Here is a 23,201-nt window from a genome sequence, read left to right on the forward strand (position 1 = left end):
CCCCCTCACTGCCCACACTGGACCCTCCATTCCCCCCTCACTGCCCACTCTGGACCCTCAATTCCCCCCTCAATGCCCACACTGGGCCCCCATCCATTCCCCCCTCACTACCCACACTGGGCCTCCATCCATTCCCCCTCACTTCCCACACTGGAGCCTCCATTCCCCCCTCACTGGGCCCTCCATCCATTCCCACTCACTGCCCACACTGGACCCTCCATCCATTCCCCCCTCACTGCCCACATTGGACCCTCCATCCATTCCCCCCTCACTGCCCACACTGGACCCTCCATTCCCCCCGTACTGCGCACACTGGACCCTCTATTCCCCCCTCACTGCCCACACTGGACGCTCCATTCCCCCTCACTACCCACACTGGGCCCTCCATTCCCCCTCACTACCCACACTGGACCCTCCATTCCCCCTCACTGCCCACACTGGGCCCTCCATTCCCCCTCACTGCCCACACTGGACCCTCCATTCCCCTCACTACCCACACTGGACCCTCCATTCCCCCTCACTGCCCACACTGGACCCTCCATTCCCCCCTCACTGCCCACATTGGAACCTCCATTCCCCCCTCACCGCCTACTCCATTCCCACCTCACTGCCCACATTGGACCCTCCATTCCCCCCTTACTGCGCACACCGGACCCTCCATTTCCCCCTCACTGGACCCTTCATTCCCCCCTCACTGCCCACACTGGACCCTCCATTCCCCCCTTACTGCCCACACTGGACCCTCCATTCCCCCTCACTGTCCACACTGGACCCTCCATTCCCCCCTCACTGCCCACTCTGGACCCTCCATTCCCCCCTCACTGCCCACACTGGACCCTCCATTCCCCCCTCACCACCCACACTGGAACCTCCATTCCCCCCTCACTGCCCACACTGGACCCTCCATTCCCCCCGCACCGCCCACTCTGGACCCTCCATTTCCCCCGCACCGCCCACTCTGGACCCTCCATTCCCCCCTCACCACCCACACTGGAACCTCCATTCCCCCCTCACTGTCCACACTGCGCCCTCCATTCCCCCTCACTGTCCACACTGCGCCCTCCATTCCCCCCTCACTGCCCACACTGGACCCTCCATTCCCCCTCACTGTCCACACTGCACCCTCCATTCCCCCCGCACCGCCCACTCTGGACCCTCCATTCCCCCCGCACCGCCCACTCTGGACCCTCCATTCCCCCCGCACCGCCCACTCTGGACCCTCCATTCCCCCCGCACCGCCCACTCTGGACCCTCCATTGCCCCCTCACTGCTCACACTGGGGACAATCGGCTCAAACCGCCTGACGTCACAGGCTGCCGGCGCCAGTGCGCATGCGTTCAGTTTAATTATTTTACATAAGCCACGTGGGGTTTGTTTATTTTTAAGCCAGGAGATAATGGGGAAAATCCGATGATAAAATGCAACCGACTGATACGCACCCTGGATCGGTTAATCGCATTTTTTTTTCAAAATTTCTGTCACCCGGTTGCCAGGGGAGACGCGAGAGGTCGTGGGGGGGTCGCCAACGGGAAGTGACGCAAGAGACGCCGAAAGTTGGGGTTGTTAAGAGCGACAGAGGACAATGGCGGCGTGTGAGGTGATTCTGTGGATTACAGGGGGAGGGAGAGTGGAATAGGGAGGGGATAGAGGGGGAGGGTGAGGGGAAATAGGGAGGGGATAGAGGGGGAGGGAAACGGAGGGATAGGGAGGGGACAGAGGGGGAGGGATACGGGGGGATAAGGAGGGGACAGAGGGGGGATAGGGAGGGGACAGAGGGGGAGGGATACGGGGGGATAGGGAGGGGACAGAGGGGGGGGATAGGGAGGGGACAGAGGGGGGGGTAGAGAGGAGGGAGATGGAGGGGGGACAGAGGTGGGAGGGAGGGGGGCGAGAGGGGTGGTTGGGGGGAGATAGAGAGAGGAGGGGGAATACAGGGAGGATTGGGGGGGACAGAGGTGGGCGAGAGGAGGGTGGGGGAGGAGAGAGAGCGTGAGGGGGTGGTTGGGGGGAGATAGAGAGAGGAGGGGGAATACAGGGAGGGTTGGGGGGGGCAGAGATAGAGAGGGGCTGGGCTACAGGGGGAGATCAAGGGAGAGATACAGGCGGGGATGGGGGGGAACGGGGGACAGAGTGGAAACAGGGAGCTGGGCTTCAGGGTATACAGGGGGCCAGGCGATGGAGGGGAATAGGCGCGGGGCTCTATGGGGGAGAGGATAGACGGGGAGGGAAATCGGGGCGGGGCTGCAGGTTGACGATCGCTCCTGTGAAGCGTTTCGGGCGTTTTAATATGTTAAAGGTGCTGTGTAAATGCAACTGCTTGTTGATGCCACACTCTTCAGTTTCCCCCACCCTCCTGCCCAGTATAGCATAGAGCTGACCGACCTGGGGAGGCCTCACAGTTTCGTCCCTGGGCTGTGCTAGGTTCAGGGAAGAAGGCTGCAATTAGAGACCGGTTGTGCCGAATGGCCTGTTTCTGTGCTGTGAAATGTTACTTGAGGGCAGGTAAATGGAGCTGAGGCGTGCGCTCTGATTGCGAGATCTTTCTACGCTTGCGTTTCAGAACGTTAAAAAGCGGGACAGATCGAGGCCGCGGGCTACAGGAGGGACCGGAGGTCCCGTCCCACTCCTGCCTTCGCCCGGCAGAAAGGTCACCACCCCTGACCCCTAGTCAAATGGTTTGCCCGCTCAGGTCACCCTGACCCCCACCCCCACCCCCACCCGCCCCCAAGCCCAGCAAGACAGCAACACAGATACAGGCGGAGGGGCAGGTGGGGATACGCCTGGGACCTGTCCACACAGCGCTCGCAGGGAAGGCCCGGTCTCCATCCCTGGCCCCATCTGAGTTAACCTGATCTCTGCCGGTGTGCAGGAATAGGGACATGATTGAAGCTTGATGTTGCTGGGGTGGGAAGTGGTGGGGTTTGCAAATCAGCCAGGATCGCTGCTCGTACTCGCTATCCAATGACCCAAGAATTCAAGAGCAGGGAGGGGTTATGCTTCAACTGTATAAAGCACTGGTGAGGCCATAGCTGGAGGACCGCGTGCAGTTCTGGTCACCACATTACAGGAAAGATGTGATTGTGCTCGAGAGGGTACAGAGGAGATTGACGAGGATGTTGCCTGGACTGGAGAATTTTACCTGTGAGGAAAGATTGGATAGGCTGCGTTTGTTTTCTTTGGAACAGAGGAGGCTGAGGGGAGACCTTTATTGAGGTGCATAAAATTATGAGGGGCCGAAATAGAGTGGATAGGAAGGACCTGTTTCCTTTAGCAGGGAGGTCAACAATCATGGGGCAAAGATTTAAAATAATTGGTAGGAGGGGCACAGGGGATTTGAGGGGAAATTTCTTCACCCAGAAGGTGATGGGGTTCTGGAACTCATTACCTGAAAGGTTGGTAGAGGCAGAAACCATCACCAAATTTTAAAAGTGCTTGGATGTGCACTTAAATTGCCGTAACTTACAGGGCTATGGGCCAAGCGCTGGAAAGTGGGATTTGGCTGAATAGCTCCTTGTTGGCGAGCGCAGACACGGTGGGACGAAATGGCCTCCTTCCGTGTTGTAAATTGCTGTGATTCTATGACTCTTATGAGAGAGTAAGCGCGTCTGGAGTGTGCACGTAGAGCCTGTGCGTGGGAGAGGCAGCGTTTAGGGTTGGCGACGACATCACCTCGACAAGAGAAAGGGTCTTGGGGCATAATTGGAGAACACTGGGGGTTCGGTGCAGGAAGAAATTTATTGCTGACTCCTCTGTGACACCAGTCTCTGTCCGATCTTTTCCAGATGTCAGGCTAGATGTCACTCCCGTGCCCTTGGGCCCAGCCCGGGCTCTCAGCCAGCAGAGGGTTCCCCCAAAAGCTCGGTGACAAGTAAGTAAATACCAACACACACTGCCACTCTCCTGCAGACACCATGTACATACTGATACACTCATGGGGACCCTCTGTAAATACTCACACACTCGTGGGGACCCTCTGTAAATACTCACACACTCATGGGGACCCTCTGTAAATACTCACACACTCGTGGGGACCCTCTGTAAATACTCACACTCGTGGGACCCTCTGTAAATACTCACACTCGTGGGGACCCTCTCTAAATACTCACACACTCGTGGGGACCCTCTAAATACTCACACACTCGTGGGGACCCTCTGTAAATACTCACACACTCGTGGGGACCCTCTGTAAATACTCACACACTCGTGGGGACCCTCTGTAAATACTGACACACTCCCTGGGGACCCCGTGAAAATACTGACACGCTCCCGGGTACCCCGTATAAATACTGACACACTCCCCGCGGGACTCCCTGTAAATACTGACACACTCCCCGCGGGACCCCCTGTAAATACTGACACACTCCCCGTAAATACTGACACACTCCCCGTGGGACCCCCTGTAAATACTGACACACTCCCCGGGGGACCCCCTGTAAATACTGACACACTCCCTGGGGACCTCCTGTAAATACTGACACACTTCCCGGGGGACCCCTTGTAAATACTGACGCACTCCCTGGGGACTTCCTGTAAATACTGACACTCGTGGGGACCCCCTGTAAATACCGACACACTCTCAGGGACCCCCTGTAAATACTGACACACTCCCGGGGGACCCCCTGTAAATACTGACACACTCCCCGGGGGACCCCCTGTAAATACTGACACACTCCCCGGGGGACCCCCTGTAAATACTGACACACTCCCTGGGGAACCCTCTGTAAATACTGACACACTCGTGGGGACCCACTGTAACTACCGACACACTCTCAGGGACCCCCTGTAAATACTGACACACTTCCCGGGGGACCCCCTGTAAATACTGATGCACTCCCTGGGGACTTCCTGTAAATACTGACACACAGCCTGGGAACCCCAGTAAATACTGTCACATTCCTGGGGATCCCCTGTAAATACTGACACACTAATGGAAACACCCTGGGGACGAAATCACCCCCTGCCGAAATGCGGCATACTTACCCTGTTTCAGCTGTTTTCACCGCCACGGTGGATACGGTGGCCTCGAGTGAAATTCCGCTCTTTGGCTTTTTTTTCGAGCGGCCGAGAAGTCGGTCATAATAGAGGCGGAAGTGAGGGCGGGTGTAGCGTCACCACTAGGACACCTCAGGAGTGCAATTTTCAAAATGGCGGCCAATCCACGGAAAATTGGCGGCCATTCTACTCCACCGCGTGCGCAGCTAATTTCTGACGGGAAATCCTTCGGGCCTTTAGGGAAGGGGCAAATTAGGACCCAGCCTCTGTTTATATTACACGAGACCCTGTCCCTGTGTATATTACACTAGACCCTGTCTCTGTTTATATTACACTAGTCTCTGTTTATATTACACTAGACCCAGTCTCTGTTTATATTACACTGGACACAGTCTCTGTTTTTATTACACTAGACCCTGTCCCTGTTTAAAGATCATGTCTCTGTTTATATTACACTAGACCCTGTCTCTGTTTATATTACACGAGACCCAGTCTGTTTATATTACACTAGACCCTATCTGTTTATATTACACTAGACCCTGTCTCTGTTTACATTACACTAGACCCTGTCTCTGTTTACATTACACTACACCATGTCTCAGTTAAAATTACACTAGACCTGTCTCAGTTTATATTACACTAGATCTGTCTCAGTTTATATTACACAGGACCCTGTCTCTGTTTATATTACACAGGACCCTGTCTCTGTTTATATTGCACAGGGCCCTGTCTCTGTTTATATTACACCAGGTCCTGTCTCTGTTTATATTACACCAGGGCCTGTCTCTGTTTATATTACACTGGACCCTGTCTCTGTTTATATTGCACTAGACCCAGTCTCTGTTTATATTACACTAGACCCAGTCTCTGTTTATATTACACGAGACCTTGTCTCTGTTTATATTACACTAGACCCTGTCCCTGTTTAAAGATCATGTCTCTGTTTATATTACACTAGACCCTGTCTCTGTTTATATTACACTCGACCCTGTCTCTGTTTATATTACACTAGACCCTGTCTCTGTTTATATTACAATCGACCCTGTCTCTGTTTATATTACACTAGACCCTGTCTCTGTTTATATGACACAGGGCCCTGTCTCTGTTTATATTACATCAGGTCCTGTCTCTGTTTATATTACACTAGACCCTGTCCCTGTTTATATTACACAGGGCCCTGTATCTGTTTATATTACACCAGGTCCTGTCTCTGTTTATATTACACTGGACCCAGTCTCTGTTTATATTATACTAGACCCAGTCTCTGTTTATATTGCACTAAATCCTGCCCCTGTTTACATCACACTAGACTCTGTCTCTGTTTATATTACACGAGACCCAGTCTCTTTATAATACACAAGTCTCTGTTTATATTACACTAGACCCTGTCTGTTTATATTACACTAGACCCTGTCCCTGTTTATATTACACTAGACCCTGTCCCTGTTTATATTACACTAGACCCTGTCCCTGTTTATATTAAACTAGACGCTGTCACTGTTTATATTAAGCGAGACCTTGTCTCTGTTGATATTACACTAGACCCTGTCCCTGTTTAAAGATCATGTCTCTGTTTATATTACACTAGACCCTGTCTCTGTTTATATTAGACTAGACCCTATCTGTTTATATTACACTCGACCCTGTCTCTGTTTATATTACACTCGACCCTGTCTCTGTTTATAGTACACTAGACTCTGTCTCTGTTTATATTACATTAGACCCTGTCTCTGTTTATATTACATCGGGCCCTGTCTCTGTTTATATTACACGAGGCCCTGTCTCTGTTTATATTACACGAGGCCCTGTCTCTGTTTATATTACACGAGGCTCTGTCTCTGTTTATATTACAATGGGCACTGTCTCTGTTTATATTACACTGGACCCTGTCTCTCTTTATATTACACTAGACCCAGTCTATGTTTATATTACACTCGGCCCTGTCCCTGTTTATATTATACTGGACCCTGTCTCTATTTATATTACACAAGACCCTGTCTCTGTTATATTACACCGGGCCCTTTCTCTGTTTATATCACACTAGACCCTGTCCCTGTTTATATTACACTACACCCTGTCTCTGTTTATATTTCACTAGACCCTTTCTCTATCAATATGCGAGACCCTGTCTCTCTTTATATTACACTTGACCCTGTCTCTGTTTATATTACACGAGGCCCTGTCTCTGTTTATATTACACGAGGCCCTGTCTCTGTTTATATTACACGAGGCCCTGTCTCTGTTTATATAACACGAAGCCCTGTCTCTGTTTATATTCCACGAGGCCCTGTCTCTGTTTATATTACACTGGGCCCGGTCGATGTTTACATCACACTCGACCCTGTCTCTGTTTATATTACACTGGGCCCTGTCTCTGTTTATATTGCACTAGACCCTATCCTTGTTTATATTACACTGGGCCCTGTCACTGTTTATATTACACTAGACATTGTCACTGTTTATATTACATTAGACATTGTCACTGTTTATATTACACGAGACCCAGTCTATGTTTATATTACATTAGACCCTGTCTCTGTTTATATTAAACTACACCCTGTCCCTGTTTATATTACACTACACCCTGTCTGTATTTATATGCTAGACCCAGTCTCTGTTTATATTACACTCGAACCTGTCTCTGTTTATATGACATGAGGCCCTGTCTCTGTTTATATTACACGAGGCCCTGTCTCTGTTTATATTACACGAGGCCCTGTCTCTGTTTATATTACACGAAGCCCTGTCTCTGTTTATATTACACGAGGCCCTGTCTCTGTTTATAGTACACTAGACTCTGTTTCTGTTTATATTACACGAGGCTCTGTCTCTGTTTATATTACAATGGGCACTGTCTCTGTTTATATTACACGAGGCCCTGTCTCTGTTTATATTACACGAGACCCTATCCTTGTTTATATTACACTGGGCCCTGACCCTGTTTATATTGCACTAGACACTGTCGCTGTTTACATTACACTGGGCCCTGTCTCTGTTTATATTGCTCTGGACCCTGTCTCTGTTTATATTACACTAGACCCTATCCCTGTTTATATGACACGAGACCGTGTCTCTGTTTATATTACACTGGGCCCTGTCTCTGTTTATATTACACCCAGCCCTGTCTCTGTTTATATTACAATATACCCCCTCTGTTTATATTACACTAGACCGTCTCTGTTTCTATTACACTCGACCCTGTCTCTGTTTCTATTACACTCGACCCTGTCTCTGTTTCTATTACACTCGACCCTGTCTCTGTTTCTATTACACTAGACTCTGTCTCTGTTTCTATTGCACCGGGCCCGTTCTCTGTTTACATGACAGTAGACCCTGTCTCTGTTTATATCACACTCGACCCTGTCTCTGTTTATATTACACTAGACCCAGTCTCTGTTTATATTACACTGGACCCCGTCCCCGTTTATATTATACTGGACCCTGTCTCTGTTTATATTACACTGGACCCTGTCTCTGTTTATATGACACGAGGCCCTGTCCCTGTTTATATTACACGAGGCCCTGTCTCTCTTTATGTTACACGAGGCCCTGTCTCTGTTTATATTACACGAGGCCCTGTCTCTGTTTATATTACATGAGACCCTGTCTCTGTTTATATTACACGAGACCCTGTCTCTGTTTATATTACACTAGAACCTGTCTCTGTTAATATTGCACTGGGCCCTGTTCTGATTATATTACACGAGACCCTATCCTTGTTTATATTACACTGGGCCCTGACCCTGTTTATATTGCACTAGACACTGTCGCTGTTTACATTACACTGGGCCCTGTCTCTGTTTATATTGCTCTGGACCCTGTCTCTGTTTATATTACACTAGACCCTGTCCCTGTTTATATGACACGAGAACCTGTCTCTGTTTATATTACACTGGGCCCTGTCTCTGTTTATATTACACTGGACCCTGTCTCTGTTTATATTACACCCGGCCCTGTCTCTGTTTATATTACAATATACCCCCTCTGTTTATATTACACTAGACCGTCTCTGTTTCTATTACACTCGACCCTGTCTCTGTTTCTATTACACTCGACCCTGTCTCTGTTTATATTACACTGGACCCTGTCTCTGTTTTTGCAACACCAACCCCTGTCCCTGTTTATATTACACAAGACACTGTCTCTGTTTATATTGCACTGGGCCCCATCCCTGTTTATATTATACTGGACCCTGTCTCTGTTTATAATTCACGAGACACTATCCTTGTTTATATTACACTGGGCCCCATCCCTGTTTATATTACACTGGACCCTGTATCTGTTTATATTACACTACACCCTGTCCCTGTTTATATTACACTGGAGGCTGTCCCTGTTTATATCACACTAGACCCTGTCTCTGTTTATTTTACACCGGGCCCTTTCTCTGTTTATATCACACTCGACCCTGTCTCTGTTTATATTACACTAGACCCAGTCTCTGTTTATATTACACTGGACCCCGTCCCCGTTTATATTATACTGGACCCTGTCTCTGTTTATATTACACTGGACCCTGTCTCTGTTTATATGACACGAGGCCCTGTCCCTGTTTATATTACACGAGGCCCTGTCTCTCTTTATGTTACACGAGGCCCTGTCTCTGTTTATATTACACGAGGCCCTGTCTCTGTTTATATTACATGAGACCCTGTCTCTGTTTATATTACACGAGACCCTGTCTCTGTTTATATTACACTAGAACCTGTCTCTGTTAATATTGCACTGGGCCCTGTTCTGATTATATTACACGAGACCCTATCCTTGTTTATATTACACTGGGCCCTGACCCTGTTTATATTGCACTAGACACTGTCGCTGTTTACATTACACTGGGCCCTGTCTCTGTTTATATTGCTCTGGACCCTGTCTCTGTTTATATTACACTAGACCCTGTCCCTGTTTATATGACACGAGAACCTGTCTCTGTTTATATTACACTGGGCCCTGTCTCTGTTTATATTACACTGGACCCTGTCTCTGTTTATATTACACCCGGCCCTGTCTCTGTTTATATTACAATATACCCCCTCTGTTTATATTACACTAGACCGTCTCTGTTTCTATTACACTCGACCCTGTCTCTGTTTCTATTACACTCGACCCTGTCTCTGTTTATATTACACTGGACCCTGTCTCTGTTTTTGCAACACCAATCCCTGTCCCTGTTTATATTACACAAGACACTGTCTCTGTTTATATTGCACTGGGCCCCATCCCTGTTTATATTATACTGGACCCTGTCTCTGTTTATAATTCACGAGACACTATCCTTGTTTATATTACACTGGGCCCCATCCCTGTTTATATTACACTGGACCCTGTATCTGTTTATATTACACAAGACCCTGTCTCTGTTTGTATTAAACTGGACCCTATCTCTGTTTATATTACACTAGACCCTGTCCCTGTTTATATTACACTAGACCCTGTCCCTGTTTATATTACACTAGACCCTGTCCCTGTTTATATTACACTAGACCCTGTCCCTGTTTATATTAAAGTAGACGCTGTCACTGTTTATATTAACCGAGACCTTGTCTCTGTTTATATTACACTAGACCCTGTCCCTGTTTATATTAGACTAGACCCTATCTGTTTATATTACACTCGACCCTGTCTCTGTTTATATTACACTCGACCCTGTCTCTGTTTATAGTACACTAGACTCTGTCTCTGTTTATATTACATTAGACCCTGTCTCTGTTTATATTACATCGGGCCCTGTCTCTGTTTATATTACACGAGGCCCTGTCTCTGTTTATATTACACGAGGCCCTGTCTCTGTTTATATTACAATGGGCACTGTCTCTGTTTATATTACACTGGACCCTGTCTCTCTTTATATTACACTAGACCCAGTCTATGTTTATATTACACTCGGCCCTGTCCCTGTTTATATTATACTGGACCCTGTCTCTATTTATATTACACAAGACCCTGTCTCTGTTATATTACACCGGGCCCTTTCTCTGTTTATATCACACTAGACCCTGTCCCTGTTTATATTACACTACACCCTGTCTCTGTTTATATTTCACTAGACCCTTTCTCTATCAATATGCGAGACCCTGTCTCTCTTTATATTACACTCGACCCTGTCTCTGTTTATATTACACGAGGCCCTGTCTCTGTTTATATTACACGAGGCCCTGTCTCTGTTTATATAACACGAAGCCCTGTCTCTGTTTATATTACACGAGGCCCTGTCTCTGTTTATATTACACGAGGCCCTGTCTCTGTTTATATTACACTGGGCCCGGTCTATGTTTACATCACACTCGACCCTGTCTCTGTTTATATTACACTGGGCCCTGTCTCTGTTTATATTGCACTAGACCCTATCCTTGTTTATATTACACTGGGCCCTGTCACTGTTTATATTACACTAGACATTGTCACTGTTTATATTACACGAAGCCCTGTCTCTGTTTATATTACACGAGGCCCTGTCTCTGTTTATATTACACTAGACATTGTCACTGTTTATATTACACGAGACCCAGTCTATGTTTATATTACACTAGACCCTGTCTCTGTTTATATTAAACTACACCCTGTCCCTGTTTATATTACACTACACCCTGTCTGTATTTATATGCTAGACCCAGTCTCTGTTTATATTACACTCGAACCTGTCTCTGTTTATATGACACGAGGCCCTGTCTCTGTTTATATTACACGAGGCCCTGTCTCTGTTTATATTACACGAGGCCCTGTCTCTGTTTATATTACACGAAGCCCTGTCTCTGTTTATATTACACGAGGCCCTGTCTCTGTTTATATTACACGAGGCCCTGTCTCTGTTTATATTACACGAGACCCTATCCTTGTTTATATTACACTGGGCCCTGACCCTGTTTATATTGCACTAGACACTGTCGCTGTTTACATTACACTGGGCCCTGTCTCTGTTTATATTGCTCTGGACCCTGTCTCTGTTTATATTGCTCTGGACCCTGTCTCTGTTTATATTACACTAGACCCTGTCCCTGTTTATATGACACGAGACCGTGTCTCTGTTTATATTACACTGGGCCCTGTCTCTGTTTATATTACACCCAGCCCTGTCTCTGTTTATATTACAATATACCCCCTCTGTTTATATTACACTAGACCGTCTCTGTTTCTATTACACTCGAACCTGTCTCTGTTTCTATTACACTCGACCCTGTCTCTGTTTCTATTACACTAGACTCTGTCTCTGTTTCTATTGCACCCGGCCCGTTCTCTGTTTACATTACAGTAGACCCTGTCTCTGTTTATATTACACTACACCCTGTCCCTGTTTATATTACACTGGAGGCTGTCCCTGTTTATATCACACTAGACCCTGTCTCTGTTTATTTTACACTAGACCCAGTCTCTGTTTATATTACACTGGACCCCTTCCCCGTTTATATTATACTGGACCCTGTCTCTGTTTATATTACACGAGGCCCTGTCTCTGTTTATATTACATGAGACCCTGTCTCTGTTTATATTACATGAGACCCTGTCTCTGTTTATATTACACGAGACCCTGTCTCTGTTTATATTACACTAGAACCTGTCTCTGTTAATATTGCACTGGGCCCTGTTCTGATTATATTACACGAGACCCTATCCTTGTTTATATTACACTGGGCCCTGACCCTGTTTATATTGCACTAGACACTGTCGCTGTTTACATTACACTGGGCCCTGTCTCTGTTTATATTGCTCTGGACCCTGTCTCTGTTTATATTACACTAGACCCTGTCCCTGTTTATATGACACGAGAACCTGTCTCTGTTTATATTACACTGGGCCCTGTCTCTGTTTATATTACACTGGACCCTGTCGCTGTTTATATTACACTCGGCCCTGTCTCTGTTTATATTACACCCAGCCCTGTCTCTGTTTATATTACAATATACCCCCTCTGTTTATATTACACTAGACCGTCTCTGTTTCTATTACACTCGACCCTGTCTCTGTTTCTATTACACTCGACCCTGTCTCTGTTTCTATTACACTCGACCCTGTCTCTATTTATATTACACTGGACTCTGTCTCTGTTTATATTACACGAGACCCTGCCTCTGTTTATATTACACTCGACCCTGTCTCTGTTTATATTACACTGGACCCTGTCTCTGTTTTTGTAACACCAGCCCCTGTCCCTGTTTATATTACACAAGACACTGTCTCTGTTTATATTGCACTGGGCCCCATCCCTGTTTATATTACACTGGACCCTGTCTCTGTTTATAATTCACGAGACACTATCCTTGTTTATATTACACTGGGCCCCATCCCTGTTTATATTACACTGGACCCTGTATCTGTTTATATTACACAAGACCCTGTCTCTGTTTGTATTAAACTGGACCCTATCTCTGTTTATATTACACTAGACATTGTCTCTGTTTATATTACACTGCACCCTGTCTCTGTTTATATTACACTAGACTCTGTCTCTGTTTATATGACACGAGGCCCTGTCTCTGTTTATATTACACGAGGCCCTGTCTCTGTTTATATTACACGAGGCCCTGTCTCTGTTTATATTACACGAGGCCCTGTCTCTGTTTATATTACACTAGACCCTGTCTCTGTTTATATTACACGAGACCCTGTTTCTGTTATATTACACCGGGCCCTTTCTCTATATATCACACTAGACCCTGTCTCTGTTTATATTACACTAGACCCTGTCTCTGTTTATATTACACGAGACCCAGTCTATGTTTATATTACACTAGACCCGATCCTTGTTTATATTACACTGGACCCGTCTCTGTTTATATTACACTGGGCCCCATCCCTGTTTATATTACACTGGACCCTGTCTCTGTTTATATTACACTGCACCCTGTCTCTGTTTATAATACACTGGGCCCTGTCCCTGTTTATATTACACTGGGCCCTGTCCCTGTTTTATTACACAAGACACTGTCGCTGTTTATAATACACTGGGCCCTGTCCCTGTTTATATTACACTGGGCCCTGTCCCTGTTTTATTACACAAGACACTGTCGCTGTTTATATTACACTGGGCCCTGTCTCTGTTTATATTACACGAGATCCTGTCTCTGTTTATATTGCACTAGGCCCTGTCTATGTTTATATCACACTGGACCCGGTCTGTGTTCATATTACACTGGACCCGGTCTCTGTTTATATTACACTAGGCCCTGTCTCTGTTATATTACACGAGACCCTGTCTCTGTTATATTACACCGGGCCCTTTCTCTATATATCACACCAGACCCTTTCTCTGTTTATATTACACTAGACCTAGTCTCTGTTTATATTACACGAGATCCAGTCTCTGTTTATATTACACTACACCCTGTCCCTGTTTATATTACACTACACCCTGTCCCTGTTTATATCACACAAGACCCTGTCTCTGTTTATTTTACACTAGACCCAATCTCTGTTTATATTACACGAGACCCAGTCTATGTTTATATTACACTAGACCCTGTCTCTGTTTATATTAAACTACACCCTGTCCCTGTTTATATTACACTACACCCTGTCTGTATTTATATGCTAGACCCAGTCTCTGTTTATATTACACTCGAACCTGTCTCTGTTTATATGACACGAGGCCCTGTCTCTCTTTATATTACACGAGGCCCTGTCTCTCTTTATATTACACGAGGCCCTGTCTCTGTTTATATTACACGAGACCCTGTCTCTGTTTATATTACACGAGACCCTGTCTCTGTTTATATTACACTAGAACCTGTCTCTGTTAATATTGCACTGGGCCCTGTTCTGTTTATATTACACGAGACCCTATCCTTGTTTATATTACACTGGGCCCTGTCCCTGTTGATATGACACGAGAACCTGTCTCTGTTTATATTACACTGGGCCCTGTCTCTGTTTATATTACACTGGACCCTGTCCCTGTTTATATTACACTAGGCCCTATCTCTGTTTATATTACACCCAGCCCTGTCTCTGTTTATATTACAATATACCCCCTCTGTTTATATTACACTAGACCGTCTCTGTTTCTATTACACTCGGCACTGTCTCTGTTTATATTGCACTGGACCCTGTCTCTGTTTATATTACACTAGACCCGGTCTCTGTTGATATTACACTGGACCCGGTCTCTGTTTATATAACACTGGGCCCTGTCTCTGTTTATATTAAACTGGACCCTATCTCTGTTTATATTACACTAGAGTCTGTCTCTGTTTATATTACAATCGACCCTGTCTCTGTTTATATTACACTGGGCCCTGTCTCTGTTTATATTAAACTGGACCCTATCTCTGTTTATATTACACTAGAGTCTGTCTCTGTTTATATTACAATCGACCCTGTCTCTGTTTATATTACACTAGACCCTGTCTCTGTTTATATGACACAGGGCCCTGCCTCTGTTTATATTACACCAGGTCCTGTCTCTGTTTATATTACACTAGACCCTGTCCCTGTTTATATTACACAGGGCCCTGTATCTGTTTATATTACACCAGGTCCTGTCTCTGTTTATATTACACTGGACCCAGTCTCTGTTTATATTATACTAGACCCAGTCTCTGTTTATATTGCACTAAATCCTGCCCCTGTTTACATCACACTAGACTCTGTCTCTGTTTATATTACACGAGACCCAGTCTCTTTATAATACACAAGTCTCTGTTTATATTACACTAGACCCTGTCTGTTTATATTACACTAGACCCTGTCCCTGTTTATATTACACTAGACCCTATCCCTGTTTATATTACACTAGACCCTGTCCCTGTTTATATTAAACTAGACGCTGTCACTGTTTATATTAAGCGAGACCTTGTCTCTGTTTTTATTACACTAGACCCTGTCCCTGTTTAAAGATCATGTCTCTGTTTATATTACACTAGACCCTGTCTCTGTTTATATTACACGAGACCCAGTCTGTTTATATTACACTAGACCCTATCTGTTTATATTACACTAGACCCTGTCTCTGTTTACATTACACTAGACCCTGTCTCTGTTTACATTACACTACACCATGTCTCAGTTAAAATTACACTAGACCTGTCTCAGTTTATATTACACTAGATCTGTCTCAGTTTATATTACACAGGACCCTGTCTCTGTTTATATTACACAGGACCCTGTCTCTGTTTATATTGCACAGGGCCCTGTCTCTGTTTATATTACACCAGGTCCTGTCTCTGTTTATATTACACCAGGGCCTGTCTCTGTTTATATTACACTGGACCCTGTCTCTGTTTATATTGCACTAGACCCAGTCTCTGTTTATATTACACTAGACCCAGTCTCTGTTTATATTACACGAGACCTTGTCTCTGTTTATATTACACTAGACCCTGTCTCTGTTTATATTACACTAGACCCTGTCTCTGTTTATATTACAATCGACCCTGTCTCTGTTTATATTACACTAGACCCTGTCTCTGTTTATATGACACAGGGCCCTGTCTCTGTTTATATTACACCAGGTCCTGTCCCTGTTTATATTACACAGGGCCCTGTATCTGTTTATAGTACACCAGGTCCTGTCTCTGTTTATATTACACTGGACCCAGTCTCTGTTTATATTATACTAGACCCAGTCTCTGTTTATATTGCACTAAATCCTGCCCCTGTTTACATCACACTAGACTCTGTCTCTGTTTATATTACACGAGACCCAGTCTCTTTATAATACACAAGTCTCTGTTTATATTACACTAGACCCTGTCTGTTTATATTACACTAGACCCTGTCCCTGTTTATATTACACTAGACCCTGTCCCTGTTTATATTACACTCGGCCCTGTCCCTGTTTATATTATACTGGACCCTGTCTCTATTTATATTACACTAGACCCTTTCTCTATCAATATGCGAGACCCTGTCTCTCTTTATATTACACTTGACCCTGTCTCTGTTTATATTACACGAGGCCCTGTCTCTGTTTATATTACACGAGGCCCTGTCTCTGTTTATAAAACACGAAGCCCTGTCTCTGTTTATATTCCACGAGGCCCTGTCTCTGTTTATATTACACTGGGCCCGGTCGATGTTTACATCACACTCGACCCTGTCTCTGTTTATATTACACTGGGCCCTGTCTCTGTTTATATTGCACTAGACCCTATCCTTGTTTATATTACACTGGGCCCTGTCACTGTTTATATTACACTAGACATTGTCACTGTTTATATTACACTAGACATTGTCACTGTTTATATTACATTAGACATTGTCACTGTTTATATTACACGAGACCCAGTCTATGTTTATATTACACTAGACCCTGTCTCTGTTTATATTAAACTACACCCTGTCCCTGTTTATATTACACTACACCCTGTCTGTATTTATATGCTAGACCCAGTCTCTGTTTATATTACACTCGAACCTGTCTCTGTTTATATGACACGAGGCCCTGTCTCTGTTTATATTACACGAGGCCCTGTCTCTGTTTATATTACACGAAGCCCTGTCTCTGTTTATATTACACGAGGCCCTGTCTCTGTTTATAGTACACTAGACTCTGTCTCTGTTTATATTACACGAGGCTCTGTCTCTGTTTATATTACAATGGGCACTGTCTCTGTTTATATTACACGAGGCCCTGTCTCTGTTTATATTACACGAGACCCTATCCTTGTTTATATTACACTGGGCCCTGGCCCTGTTTATATTGCACTAGACACTGTCGCTGTTTACATTACACTGGGCCCTGTCTCTGTTTATATTGCTCTGGACCCTGTCTCTGTTTATATTACACTAGACCCTATCCCTGTTTATATGACACGAGACCGTGTCTCTGTTTATATTACACTGGGCCCTGTCTCTGTTTATATTACACCCAGCCCTGTCTCTGTTTATATTACAATATACCCCCTCTGTTTATATTACACTAGACCGTCTCTGTTTCTATTACACTCGACCCTGTCTCTGTTTCTATTACACTCGACCCTGTCTCTGTTTCTATTACACTCGACCCTGTCTCTGTTTCTATTACACTAGACTCTGTCTCTGTTTATATTACACGAGACTCAGTCTATGTTTATATTACACGAGACCCTGTCTCTGTTTATATTACACGAGACCCTGTTTCTGTTATATTACACGAGACCCAGTCTATGTTTATATTACACTAAACCTTATCCCTGTTTATATTACACAGGACCCTGTCTCTATTTATATTACACTGGACCCTGTCTCTGTTTCTATAACACTAGACCCTGTCCCTGTTTATATTACACTACACCCTGTCTCTGTTTATATTTCACTAGACCCTTTCTCTATTAATATGCGAGACCCTGTCTCTCTTTATATTACACTCGACCCTGTCTCAGTTTATATTACACGAGGCCCTGTCTCTGTTTATATTACACGAGGCCCTGTCTCTGTTTATATAACACGAAGCCCTGTCTCTGTTTATATTACACTGGGCCCGGTCTATGTTTACATCACACTCGACCCTGTCTCTGTTTATATTACACTGGGCCCTGTCTCTGTTTATATTACACTAGACCCTATCCTTGTTTATATTACACTGGGCCCTGTCACTGTTTATATTACACTAGACATTGTCACTGTTTATATTACACTAGACATTGTCACTGTTTATATTACACTAGACATTGTCACTGTTTATATTATACTAGACCCTGTCTCTGTTTATGTTACACTCGACTCTGTTTATGTTACACTAGACCCCGTCTCTGTTTATATTACACTAGGCCCTGTCTCTGTTTATATGACACGAGGCCCTGTCTCTGTTTATATTACACGAGGCCCTGTCTCTGTTTATATTACACGAGGCCATGTCTCTGTTTATATTACACGAGACCCTGTCTCTGTTTATATTACACGAGGTCCTGTCTCTGTTTATATTACACGAGACCCTGTCTCTGTTTATGTTACACTAGACCCTGTCTCTGTTTGTTTCTATTACACTAGACCCAGTCTCTGTTTATATTACACTAGAGCCTGTCTCTGTTTATATTTCACTGGGCCCTATCTCTGTTTATATTACACTGGACCCTGTCTCTGTTTATATTAGAATACACCCCCTCTGTTTATATTACACTAGACCCGATCCTTGTTTATATTACACTGGACCCGTCTCTGTTTATATTACACTAGACCCTATCCTTGTGTATATTGCACTGGAACCTGTCTCTGTTTATATTACACTAGACCCTATCCTTGTTTATATTACACTGGGCCCCATCCCTGTTTATATTACACTGGACCCTGTCTCTGTTTATATTACACTGCACCCTGTCTCTGTTTATAATACACTGGGCCCTGTCCCTGTTTATATTACACTGGGTCCTGTCCCTGTTTTATTACACAAGACACTGCCGCTGTTTATAATACACTGGGCTCTGTCCCTGTTTATATTACACTGGGCCCTGTCTCTGTTTATATTACACGAGATCCTGTCTCTGTTTATATTGCACTCGGCCCTGTCTATGTTTATATCACACTGGACCCGGTCTCTGTTCATATTACACTGGACCCGGTCTCTGTTTATATTACACGAGGCCCTGTCTCTGTTATATTACACGAGACCCTGTCTCTGTTATATTACACCGGGCCCTTTCTCTATATATCACACCAGACCCTTTCTCTGTTTATATTACACTAGACCCAATCTCTGTTTATATTACACTAGACCCTGTCTCTGTTTATATTAAACTACACCCTGTCCCTGTTTATATTACACTACACCCTGTCTGTATTTATATGCTAGACCCAGTCTCTGTTTATATTACACTCGAACCTGTCTCTGTTTATATGACACGAGGCCCTGTCTCTGTTTATATTACACGAGGCCCTGTCTCTGTTTATATTACACGAGGCCCTGTCTCTGTTTATATTACACGAGGCCCTGTCTCTGTTTATATTACACGAGGCCCTGTCTCTGTTTATATTACACGAGGCCCTGTCTCTGTTTATATTACATGAGACCCTGTCTCTGTTTATATTACACTAGAACCTGTCTCTGTTTGTATTACACGAGGCCCTGTCTCTGTTTGTATTACACGAGGCCCTGTCTCTGTTTATATTACACTGGGCCCGGTCTATGTTCACATGACACTAGACCCTGTCTCTGTTAATATTACAGTGGGCCCTGTCTCTGTTTGTATTACACTAGACCCTATCCTTGTTTATATTACACTGGGCCCTATCTCTGTTTATATTACACCCAGCCCTGTCTCTGTTTATATTACAATATACCCCCTCTGTTTATATTACACTAGACCGTCTCTGTTTCTATTACACTCGGCACTGTCTCTGTTTATATTGCACTGGACCCTGTCTCTGTTTATATTACACTAGACCCGGTCTCTGTTGATATTACACTGGACCCGGTCTCTGTTTATATAACACTGGGCCCTGTCTCTGTTTATATTAAACTGGACCCTATCTCTGTTTATATTACACTAGAGTCTGTCTCTGTTTATATTACACTGCACCCTGTCTCTGTTTATATTACACTGGGCCCTGTCCCTGTTTCTATTACACTAGACACTGTCTCTGTTTCTATTGCACCGGGCCCTTTCTCTGTTTATATTACAATCGACCCTGTCTCTGTTTATATAACACCAGCCCCTGTCCCTGTTTATATTACACCAGACCCTGTCTCTATTTATATGCTAGACCCTGTCTCTCTTTATATTACACTAGATCCTGTCTCTATTTATATGCTTGACCCAGTCTCTATTTCTTTACACTCGACCCTGTCTCTGTTTATATTACACGACGCCCTGTCTCTGTTTATATTACACGAGGCCCTGTCTCTGTTTATATTACACGAGGCCCTGTCTCTGTTTATATTACAATGGGCACTGTCTCTGTTTATATTACACTGGACCCTGTCTCTCTTTATATTACACTAGACCCCGTCTATGTTTATATTACACTCGGCCCTGTCCCTGTTTATATTACACTGGACCCTGTCTCTATTTATATTACACTAGACCATGTCTCTGTTATATTACACCGGGCCCTTTCTCTGTTTATATCACACTAGACCCTGTCTCTGTTTATATTACACGAGACACAATCTCTGTTTATATTACACGAGACTCAGTCTATGTTTATATTACACGAGACCCTGTCTCTGTTTATATTACACGAGACCCTGTTTCTGTTATATTACACGAGACCCAGTCTATGTTTATATTACACTAAACCTTATCCCTGTTTATATTACACAGGACCCTGTCTCTATTTATATTACACTGGACCCTGTCTCTGTTTCTATAACACTAGACCCTGTCCCTGTTTATATTACACTACACCCTGTCTCTGTTTATATTTCACTAGACCCTTTCTCTATTAATATGCGAGACCCTGTCTCTCTTTATATTACACTCGACCCTGTCTCAGTTTATATTACACGAGGCCCTGTCTCTGTTTATATTACACGAGGCCCTGTCTCTGTTTATATAACACGAAGCCCTGTCTCTGTTTACATTACACTGGACCCGGTCTCTGTTCATATTACACTCGACCCGGTCTCTGTTTATATTACACTAGGCCCTGTCTCTGTTATATTACACGAGACCCTGTCTCTGTTATATTACACCGGGCCCTTTCTCTATATATCACACCAGACCCTTTCTCTGTTTATATTACACTAGACCTAGTCTCTGTTTATATTACACGAGATCCAGTCTCTGTTTATATTACACTACACCCTGTCCCTGTTTATATTACACTACACCCTGTCCCTGTTTATATCACACAAGACCCTGTCTCTGTTTATTTTACACTAGACCCAATCTCTGTTTATATTACACGAGACCCAGTCTATGTTTATATTACACTAGACCCTGTCTCTGTTTATATTAAACTACACCCTGTCCCTGTTTATATTACACTACACCCTGTCTGTATTTATATGCTAGACCCAGTCTCTGTTTATATTACACTCGAACCTGTCTCTGTTTATATGACACGAGGCCCTGTCTCTCTTTATATTACACGAGGCCCTGTCTCTCTTTATATTACACGAGGCCATGTCTCTGTTTATATTACACGAGACCCTGTCTCTGTTTATATTACACTAGAACCTGTCTCTGTTAATATTGCACTGGGCCCTGTTCTGTTTATATTACACGAGACCCTATCCTTGTTTATATTACACTGGGCCCTGACCCTGTTTATATTGCACTCGGCCCTGTCTCTGTTTATATTACACTGGGCCCTGTCTCTGTTTATATTGCTCTGGACCCTGTCCCTGTTGATATGACACGAGAACCTGTCTCTGTTTATATTACACTGGGCCCTGTCTCTGTTTATATTACACGAGATCCAGTCTCTGTTTATATTACACTACACCCTGTCCCTGTTTATATTACACTACACCCTGTCCCTGTTTATATCACACAAGACCCTGTCTCTGTTTATTTTACACTAGACCCAATCTCTGTTTATATTACACGAGACCCAGTCTATGTTTATATTACACTAGACCCTGTCTCTGTTTATATTAAACCACACCCTGTCCCTGTTTATATTACACTACACCCTGTCTGTATTTATATGCTAGACCCAGTCTCTGTTTATATTACACTCGAACCTGTCTCTGTTTATATGACACGAGGCCCTGTCTCTCTTTATATTACACGAGGCCCTGTCTCTCTTTATATTACACGAGGCCCTGTCTCTGTTTATATTACACGAGACCCTGTCTCTGTTTATATTACACTAGAACCTGTCTCTGTTAATATTGCACTGGGCCCTGTTCTGTTTATATTACACGAGACCCTATCCTTGTTTATATTACACTGGGCCCTGTCCCTGTTGATATGACACGAGAACCTGTCTCTGTTTATATTACACTGGGCCCTGTCTCTGTTTATATTACACTGGACCCTGTCCCTGTTTATATTACACTAGGCCCTATCTCTGTTTATATTACACCCAGCCCTGTCTCTGTTTATATTACAATATACCCCCTCTGTTTATATTACACTAGACCGTCTCTGTTTCTATTACACTCGGCACTGTCTCTGTTTATATTGCACTGGACCCTGTCTCTGTTTATATTACACTAGACCCGGTCTCTGTTGATATTACACTGGACCCGGTCTCTGTTTATATAACACTGGGCCCTGTCTCTGTTTATATTAAACTGGACCCTATCTCTGTTTATATTACACTAGAGTCTGTCTCTGTTTATATTACACTGCACCCTGTCTCTGTTTATATTACACTGGGCCCTGTCCCTGTTTCTATTACACTAGGCCCTA

General features: G+C 44.5%; 1 protein-coding gene across 1 annotated transcript in view; it reads left to right on the forward strand.

Moving 5' to 3' along the window:
* The first annotated feature begins 1,502 nt into the window (after window positions 1-1,502).
* LOC139272809 (zinc finger protein 773-like) overlaps window positions 1,503-23,201 on the forward strand; it is a 68,344-nt gene continuing 46,645 nt past the window's right edge. Inside the window, exons 1-2 of the mRNA XM_070888918.1 lie at window positions 1,503-1,597; window positions 3,783-3,868. The gene's annotated coding sequence lies outside the window, so the exon portion shown is untranslated. The remainder of the gene's footprint in view (window positions 1,598-3,782; window positions 3,869-23,201) is intronic.

Source organism: Pristiophorus japonicus, chromosome 9 (assembly GCF_044704955.1).
Source record: "Pristiophorus japonicus isolate sPriJap1 chromosome 9, sPriJap1.hap1, whole genome shotgun sequence".
Taxonomy (NCBI): Eukaryota; Metazoa; Chordata; class Chondrichthyes; family Pristiophoridae; genus Pristiophorus; species Pristiophorus japonicus.